Here is a 10,262-nt window from a genome sequence, read left to right on the forward strand (position 1 = left end):
CATGAGCTGTACGTGTTTTTTGTGTGTCTGCGATCCTGTTGCAACATTGGAATTTCCACATATTAGGTCGGAGCAGGTGCCAAATGCCCCAGGAGCCGACTGGTACACGCCCTGGGCACCCCCTTAGAAACAGCAACAACAAATACATCTGGTGATCGGCCTTGTTTTGAATTTCCCCAGCTGCCCCTGCCACAGCATTGCCCTGGGGCATTGTGGGAAATTTAAATGGTGGGACTGTTTGTGGCAGCAGTGGGGGCTGGAGCAAGAGGGCCCCTAGAGAGGGCATGATGCCAAAGGGGCCACTTCCCAGGCTTTCCCACACATGATGCCCTCCAGACATTTTGAACTACAGCTCCTCATCAGCACCAGCTGGTATGGTCAGAGCTGTAGTCCGAAAAAATCTGAGAGTCACCATGTTGGGGAAACTTATCCTACTCTGGCTAGCTGCATCTCACCCGTGTCTCGGGCAGAAGGTCTTTCCCATCCCTCGGCACCTGATTCTTTTAACTGGAGATGACAGGGACCGAGAACAGGGCCTTCTGGGTACAAAGCGGGTGGTCTACTGATGAACCAAATTGTGGGCCCTTCCTGGTTCGCATTGCGGCAACACGCAATTTGGCCAGAGGCCTGCCAATCAGCACCCAGGGAATCTTCCCTACTGAGAGGGAAGACAAGTCTTATAGCAAGGGTGGGCAACCTTCTCGCAACCTTAGGCAGGGATAGGTGAGGCAAGTGGTGAAATTGGGCACAGCAACTGACGCGGCACTTAATTTTTTTATAGCACAGGTGCATCTCCCCATCTTGGAGAGCACACTACTAGGAAAGTTTCCAGCCAGACAATAAGTCACTCAAGGAGAGGGTGGAGGAAGGCTACTGAAGGGCAGGGGCGACATCTATGGGGAGATGGGGGACTGAGCCCTCCCAAATTTTCAAGGAGCAGTCTGGGCCCCTCAATATTCTGTGGCCTGTGGCAGGTCCCGGCAAACTTACCCACAGCCATGGCAAGCCTTGAGGGGTCTATCAACAGCTATGATGGGCCCCACTTGGCTTTCTCTTAATAAAACAACAACAACAACAACAACAACAACAACAACAACAACAACAACAACAACAACAACAACAACATGTTATTTATAACCCGCCCATCTGGCTGCCACTCTGGGCGGCTCCCAACAGAATGTTAAAAGCACAATAAAACATCAAGCATTAAAAACTTCCCTGTACAGGGCTGCCTTCAGGTGTCTTCTAAAAGTCAGATAGTTGTTTATTTCCTTGACATCTGATGGGAGGGCATTCCACAGGGTGACCGCCATTACCAAGAAGGCCCTCTGCCTGGGTCCCTGTAACCTCGCTTCTCGCAGTGAGGGAACTGCCAGAAGGCCCTCGGAGCTGGACCTCAGTGTCCAGGCTGAACAATGGGGGTGGAGGCGCTCCTTCAGATATACTGGGCCGAGGCCTTTTAGGGCTTTTAAGGTCAACACCAACACTTTGACTTGTGCTTAGAAACACACTGGGAGCCAATGCAGGTCTTTCAAGACTGGCCACTCTCAGTCACCAATCTAGCTGCCGCATTCTGGATTAATTGTAGTTTCCGGGCCACCTTCAAAGGTAGCCCCACGTAGAGCGCATTGCAGTAGTCCAAGCGGGAGATAACTAGAGCATGCACCACTCTGGTGAGACAGTCTGCAGGCAGGTAGGGTCTCAGCCTGCGTACCAGATGGAGCTGGTAGACAGCTGCCCTGGACACAGAATTGACCTGTGCCTCCATGGCTGCAACGGGCCTCGGCAAGCCACCCTGTGGATGCAATGGGCCCTAGTGGGCCTCTTCCTGCCATGCAATGTCACACACATGCACACACTCCCAAAGTTGGGCAGGACCCAGTGCATGTGGTGAAGGATGAGGCCTAAGGAGAATGTTAGCTGCTTTGAGACTCCTTAGGGTAGTCATAAAGCAGGATATCAAATCCAAACTCCTCTTCTTCTTTCCTATGGCCTGAGGATCCTCATATCTGTTGTACACAGAGAAAGCCCTCTGGCCAGATCCTTAGCAGGGTGGGAGATTACGTAGCCCTCTTTCAAACCTGCTCAGGGATGGCGTCACTGTGGACCTGCAGCCTGAGGCTAGGTGTTTTCTGGAACTCTCTGCGCTCGGCCCTCAGAACTCCCTTTAATTTTAACGTATTAATGCTGCAATGGTATAAATTGCTCGCTGGCCTGAGGCCATCAAAGTGGCGTGCAGCAAGACAAAAGGTAAGATAAAATACTAATCGTACATATTCTGAAAGCATTGCCACAGATGCGCAATTAATATTTCATAAATGACCGGATCGCACTTCAGGGAAAGGCTTCACATCATGATGCCAGGCGCCTGTCAAATTTCAGCCGGTAATTGATTCCAGAAGGCTGGTAGCTGCAACACCGAAAGTCCCATTTTGAGAACATGCAGTACACTCAGCAGGGATATATGGGGAGAGGCAGTTCTTCAGGTAATCTGGTTCCAAGTTGCTTTAGGGTCTTCACGTGCAGAAAGGAACCAAGATGTACACAACTCAGTTTCAGCAACTGGCAGGCGATTTGAAATCTTTGGGTTATCCAGGCCAGGTACAAATCCTAGAAGCCTGGCTGTGGGGAGCATGCAATAAAGAACACAGAGGGAGACAGAATGTATATTCGGAAGGTCGCCCAGAATGAAAGCAGGCGCCCCCTTTTATTGTAAAGTTTCAGAACTGTCAATGATTAACTAGAGGTACATTCTTCATCCAATGACAACTGGTCAACTCCAAAAGAGGTGGTGTTCCTGGGTATGTCACATCCTGCCACCATAGAGGAACTCCACCATAGAGGAAGTGCCTGGTCCTCACATACTCCTCAGACCTCTCCCTGTCACATGCCTACTCCTTAAACATCCCCCTCCGCTCCATCTTGTGACTCTTGGTGTTTTTCCACCTTTCCATTGTTCTCCCTCTGACTTGGGTATGACCCCTCTGGTTCTGTCCTGCTTCCCTTGCTCAAACCCGTTTCTTCCAGATCTGACAAGTCCCACTCAGCTATCCCTGGATCTGTCATGACCTCCTGCCCTGCTATGTCCCTTCAACCTCTTTCCAGAAACCTGTACTTTTATATTAATGTATTGCATGGCCTGCCAGTGCAATACTATTAATTATGCTTTTGTGTGGTTTGCCAACACGATCCTAAAATCAAAAAAATTCCTTCAGTGACTGATAGCTGTCAGTCAATCACCCATTTCCACCACCCTTCTGAGTGATCCCCCCTCCCCATCCCCACCCCTCCCCACCCCTTCTCTACATAAGTGCCTGGAAACTTCCATTTCACTGTATCTGAAGAAGTGTGCATGCACACGAAAGCTCATACCAAAATAAAAACTTAGTTGGTCTTTAAGGTGCTACTGAAGGAATTTTTTTATTTTACTTCGATCCAGACCAACACGGCTACCTACCTGTAACACGATCCTAAAATCGTTCATACACCTGGCCTTTTCCCTTGAAGACAGAGCAATGCCACCTGTCTGCTGCACTACTGGCTTCAATTCCCTGGTTCCATCATGCGGCCTCAGAGACTCTTGGTTGGAGGATGTCATGGAAGACTGCATGCCAGGCAGGAACCTGAACAAGGACTTTATTGGCTGTCTGAGCCAAGGGCAGGGTAGACACAGGAAAACAACTGCTTCCACCTTGATTACAACGCCACCTGGTGACTCAAGTGTATAATGACGCTATCCACAAAGTCTTCATCAGAGTTTGAATATGGCCACCCATAGCCCCGCCCTAGCCCCAGGATGAGCCCAGCCATCAAGTAAAACTCTGCTGGGTGCTCTTTTTGAAAATGTGGAAGCCTTTCAAAGGTTTCACTTGCAATTTCCCCTCTCGAAACATACTTTACGTAAACATCATTGCACAGAGATCCACTAGGGGGCACTGCATGCTCACTCACTAGGGCCAACCTGGGTTTACACATGATTCTAGAACAGGCACCCCCAAACTGCGGCCCTCCAGATGCTTTGGCCTACAACTCCCATGATCCCTAGCTAACAGGACCAGTGGTTGGGGGAGATGGGAATTGTAGTCCAAAACATCTGGCGGGCCGAAGTTTGGGGGTGCCTGTTCTAGAACATGACAGGGTGACAAAATGCCGATTGCTGTGTGTACACCGTTATTATTTGCAGCAGCATGGATTATGTATGTACGTTCATCCTTAAAACACCCATGTACGCTCAGGTGGAGGGTCCTTTGCCGACAGTCCATTCACGTATGCATGCTAGCTCACATAGTGTGTGTGCTGTTTTGGGGCCGCTTCTTAGTTGACACCTGTATACTTACAAGCGTAGTGAGGAGACGAGCGTTTGTAAAATGTGTACTGGAGACTCTGCAGGAAATGGTGTCAGAAGTGTCTGTGGAAATTCCAATGTTGTCTGAATCTGTGACCTGGGAGAAGATAGGTGGTTGTTTGGCCGTGTGCCACCAACTGGCCAGAGGAGAGAACTACAGGCAAGAAGCCTCTTAATGGTGATAGACCTGCAACAGGTTATGTGAGCTTGGCCTCTTGACAACATTTCCAGCCCAGGTTCACTCATCAGCCCTAGCCAGCATGGTGAATGGTCAGGAATGATGGGAGCTTTAGTCCTGCAACTTCCAGAGGGCAGTACATTCTCCACCCCTGATTTTAGGACTTGCAGAGCAAAATTAAAGTGGTTCTGGAGAAAGGAAACAAGCCAATGATCTGTTAAAGGCTTACATCCAGCATTCCCCAAGCTGCAGCCCTCCAGAGGTTGTTGGACAACTCCAATTCCCATTAGCCCCAGACAGTATGGCCAATGGCTAGGGAAGATGGAAGTTTTTGTCCAGTACCATCTGCAGGGCCCCAGGTTCGAAAAACATGCATATAAGACCTCTCTAAGGACTCAAAGGTTGTCCTATCTCTGCAAAACACACACACACACACACACACACCAGTTAAAAATACTTTTAAATTACTGAACTATATATACTTGCAAAAAAAGCCATTTAGGTTCCTGTTTTGTGACCAGGCCAACAGAAAGGATTTGATCCTGTGAAAAAGACGCATTAAAAGTCACATGTCGTTTCGCCCCCAACCAATCCATTGCAAAGCAACAGGTGGAGGTTGCAGCCATTTCTGCAGGACCAAGGACAGCTCAGACATTGCTCCAGCAACAGCCAGCAAGGTTTTAATTAATGGGATCTAATTATCAGGCATGGGGACCCAGGTGGCGCTGTGGTTAAACCACTGAGCCTAGGGCTTGCTGATCAGAAGGTCGGCGGTTCAAATCCCTGTGACGGGGTGAGCTCCCGTTGCTCGGTCCCAGCTCCTGCCAACCTAGCAGTTCGAAAGCACGTCAAAATGCAAGTAGATAAATAGGAACCGCTACAGCGGGAAGGTAAACGGCGTTTCCGTGTGCTGCTCTGGTTTGCCAGAAGCGGCTTAGTCATGCTGGCCACATGACCCGGAAGCTATACGTCGGCTCCCTCGGCCAATAATGCGAGATGAGCGCGCAACCCCAGAGTCGGTCACGACTGGACCTAATGGTCAGGGGTCCCTTTACCTTTACCTAAGCTGGCATGGGACGCGGGTGGCACTGTGGGTTAAACCACAGAGCTTAGGGCTTGCTGATCAGAAGGCCAGTGGTTCGAATCCCCATGACGGGGTGAGCTCCCGTTGCTCGGTCCCTGCTCCTACCAACCTAGCAGTTCGAAAGCATGTTAAAAGTGCAAGTAGATAAATAGGTACCGCTCCGGTGGGAAGGTAAACAGCGTTTCCGTGCACTGCTCTGGTTCACCAGAAGCAGCTTAGTCATGCTGGTCACATGACCAGGAAGCTGTACGCCGGCTCCTTCGGCCAATAATGCGAGATGAGCGCCGCAACCCCAGAGTCATCCGCGACTGGACCTAATGGTCAGGGGTCCCTTTACCTTTAAGCAGGCATGGAGGACATAGAATCATATAACTGTAGAGTTAAAAGGGGCAGCGCAGGTATCTTTTTGCCCAATGAGGGGCTTGAACCCATGACCCTGAGATTAAGAGTCTCACGCTCTGTTGACTGAGCTATCCCAGTATGTATCCCTGGCATGGGAAGCTGCTTAATACTGAATAAGACCAACAGAATCCTTAGCCCAGAACTGTCTACAGCGGCTGCAGCCGCAGTTCTCCAGGTTTTCAGGCCGGGGGTCTACTCCAGCCTTACTTGGTGATGCAAAGGATGACGCCTAGAGCCTTTTGTATGCAAAACAGAAGCTCTACCACTGAATGTGCTCCCTCTTCTGAAGCTAGCATTAGCTATAGGGGAGGGGGATCCCTTAATGTTTTGTAGTTATTTTAAATTTATGTGTTCTAGTTACAGGTAGGTAGCCGTGTTGGTCTGACGCAGTCGAAACAAAATGAAAAAATTCCTTCCAGCAGCACCTTAAAGACCAACTAAGTTTTTTATTTTGGTATGAGCTTTTGTGTGCATGCACACTTCTTCAGATAAATTCATGTGGAGTGCCTTATCTGAGTGGATGGAGCAGCCGAGTAATTTCGTTGTTCCCGCAGGGGGGCAATGAAAATAAAGATTTAAAATAAAAATTTAAAAATTTAAAAAAATGTTAGGTGAAAAGACACATTTCATGTCATGTGTATTTTGGTCTGGAAATTCCATTGGGAGCAAAATAGCCTGCAAACTGTGCTACCATGATCCTCTGCAGGGATCAGAAAGTGCATTGCAGTTTTGTAATGCCTGTATCGTTTGGAGTTGTGCAAATGCTGCAATTTTGCAGGTTTCCTTTCAAATCCGCTTGTCTGCTTTAGAATTTCACTTCCCTTCAGGGGGTGTTATAAAAAGGACAGTGAGCCCCTGGCAGGATCGGGGGCAAATGTTTGGTTCGCTTCACATCTTAATGTCTACTTACCTAATTGGCGCTTTCCAGAACAACAAGCAAAACTGAAAAGCAAACTGAAATCTTTCGAAATGTGCGCTTTTTGCAATGCAGTTTCCCCTGCATCTACAAAAATGCAGATACTGTATTGGCTGAAAACCTGCATTAAAAAAGCATAGACTTGTAAAAATGCATTCACAAAATGTGTTATGCTGGGGGGAATCGCTTGCAAAAATGTGTCTGTTGGGGCTAAAGGGCTAGCAAGTTTTCAGGACGTCTTTTAAAAAAACCCACAGAGAGACAGAAAGAAACTGGTGTGGAAATGTGGCAAACTGAACTTAAGATGGGAGAGATGAGAAATTGCTGGAAACTGAAATAAACCGATTCATAAGATAAGATAAGATAAGATAAGATATCTTTATTGTCATTGTCCCCTTGCGGGAACAACGAAATTACTCGGTTGCTACATCCACTCAGATAAAGCATTCCGCATAATCCAAAAATTACAAAAACCTAATTAAAAACAGTAAATATAATACAAAATAACAAGTAAAATAAGATGACTTCAAAGTCCAGGCTTTCCATTTAAGGCCAAAATCGCTCTAGAGAAGAAACTGTTCCTGAGATGGCTAGTTCTTGCCTGCATTGTTCTATATCTTCGTCCCGATGGCAGGAGCTGAAAGAAATGGTGACCAGGGTGCGTTGGATCTCTTGATATATCTAGTGCTTTTCTATGGCACCTGGTGGTGTAGATTTGTTCTAAGGTGGTGAGTGAGCAGCCAATAATGCTCTCTGCTGTTTTAATAATTCTACACAGCCCTGCTCTGTCCTGGGAAGTACAGCTTCCGTACCACACACATAAACCGTACGTGAGCACGCTCTGTATGGCACAGTGATAGAAGGCAAGCAGCAGCTTTTGTGGAAGATGGTTTTTCCTTAAAATTCTCAAAAAATACAGTCTCTGCTGCGCCTTCTTCACAAGTCCCCTTGTATTAACACTCCAGGACATATCCTCCTGTAACTCAATGCCTAGAAATCTAAACGTTGTTACCCTCTCCACACAAATTCCGTCATCCGTCCCTAGCTCTGGGAGATGCTCAATAGGATGCATAGGATGCATAGGACCAGCTCAAGGTCTTTGCCCATCACACCCAGTTGTTGTTGTTGTTGTCTATATCCTGCTCATCTGGCTGGGTTTCCCCAGCCACACTGGGTGGCTCCAAGCAGAATATTAAAAACACGATAAAACATCAAACATTAAAAACTTCCCTCAACAGGGCTGCCTTCAGATGTCTTCTAAAATTCAGATAGTTGTTTATTTCCTTGACATCTGATGGGAAGGCGTTCCACAGGGAGGGTGCCACTACCGAGAAGGCCTGGTTCCCTGTAGCTTCACTTCTCACAGTGAGGGAACCACCAGAAGGCCCTCGGAGCTGGACCTCAGTGTTCAGGCAGAACGATGAGGGTGGAGATGCTCCTTCAGGTATAATGGACCGAGGCCGTTTAGGGCTTTAAAGGTCAGCACCAGCACTTTGAATTGAAACCTACTGGGAAGCGTTCTTATTGCCAACTCTGGCTGGCAGCAGCTCTCCAGCGTTTCCGGCAAGAGAAAGGTCTTTCCACCACCTGCTCCCTGATTCTTTGGCCTGAATATGCTGGATCTTCTGTGTGCAAAGATAGGAGAAAGGAGCTTTCCCCGACCAGGACAGCACAAGGAGGGATATCGGGAAGCTGCCTTCCCCCCAGCCCGACTCTTGGTATATCAAGTTTCAGTTCTGTCCACACTGACTAGCAGCAGCTTTCCAGGGCTTCAGAGCTCCCTTGCAACCCATACATGGAATGCCAGAGATGGAACTCTACATACAAAGCATGGCCTTTGCCCCTGTGCTAAAGTCCTTCCCTCGAGTGCTTGCCGGCGAAGGGTGCCCCAGTCAGCTGCCAAGGCTATGTGCAGAGGGGCGGAAGGGGGAAAGGGGGCAGGGGGCAGGTTGCAGCCAGCACTGAGAGGCAGCTATGTTGCGTTTTAGCCAGAGTCAGCAGCTCCTAAGCGTGAACTACATATTACCCCTGTGTTGCATCAGCCAGGCCACAGATGGGAGGGGAGCTGTCTATCGCAGGAGCATAGGAAGCTACCTTTGAATGAACCGGGCCACAGGGTTATTTAGCAGAGGCAGTACTGTGTACTGTGTACACTGGCTGGCAGGGACAATCTCCATGAGAATGGGTCCTGAATGGGGTAACTGTGCCCCTGAAGGACCAGGTGCGCAGCCTGGGAGTCATTTTGGACTCACAGCTGTCCATGGAGGCGCAGGTCAATTCTGTGTCCAGGGCAGCTGTCTATCAGTTCCTTCTGGTACGCAGGCTGAGTCCCTACCTGCCTGCAGACTGTCTCGCCAGAGTGGTGCATGCTCTGGTTATCTCCCGCTTGGACTACTGCAATGCGCTCTACGTGGGACTACCTTTGAAGGTGACCCAGAAACTACAACTAATCCAGAATGCGGCAGCTAGACTGGTGACTGGGAGCGGCTGCCGAGACCACATAACACCGGTCTTGAAAGACCTACATTGGCTCCCAGTACGTTTCCAAGCACAGTTCAAAGTGTTGGTGCTGACCTTTAAAGCCCTAAATGGCCTCGGCCCAGTATACCTGAAGGAGCATCTCCACCCCCATTGTTCTGCCCGGACACTGAGGTCCAGTACCGAGGGCCTTCTGGCGGTTCCCTCATTGCGAGAAGCCAAGTTGCAGGGAACCAGGCAGAGGGCCTTCTCGGTACCAGATTTTTAGAAGACATCTGAAGGCAGCCCTGTTTAGGGAGGCTTTTAATGTTTAATAGATTGTTTTATTTCATGGAGATGGTGGGGATTAAGCCTGTGGCCTTCTACATGCCAGAGCTGGATTAACCATTAAGCAAAATAAGCATGTGCTTAGGGCATCAAGGGAAGTGTAGGGGGCACCAGGGTTTTTTCACATTAACAGTCACAAAATTTCTCAGCTGAACGTTCATTTTCTCAACTGAAATATATTAAAAATCCCAACAGAACAACTACACAACAAGGCGCAGGCTGGATGCCTCATCTCTTCTGCTAAGTGTTGGAAGCAGATGTGTTACGTAAGATTCTCGCTTTGAGGATCTGATGAAAGGCTTTGCAATTAGAAAAAGTAGGAGAATTTTTTTTCAAATACAAATAAAGTGGAAGTGTACAAATGTAAACATTATTTTCCACCTTACTGAAGGTTTTGTTTCATTTTTTAAAAAATCCCCAATTTTACGGTTTATTATTGTTTATATTTTGAATTAGATATACATGAGGGCACCAATACCTTTTAAGTGCTGTATGCGAAGCAGGCGTCCTGCCACATAATTTTTTCTTCTTC

The sequence above is a fragment of the Zootoca vivipara genome, chromosome 2, assembly GCF_965207765.1.
Source record: "Zootoca vivipara chromosome 2, rZooViv2.hap1.1, whole genome shotgun sequence".
In the NCBI taxonomy this organism is placed as follows: Eukaryota; Metazoa; Chordata; class Lepidosauria; order Squamata; family Lacertidae; genus Zootoca; species Zootoca vivipara.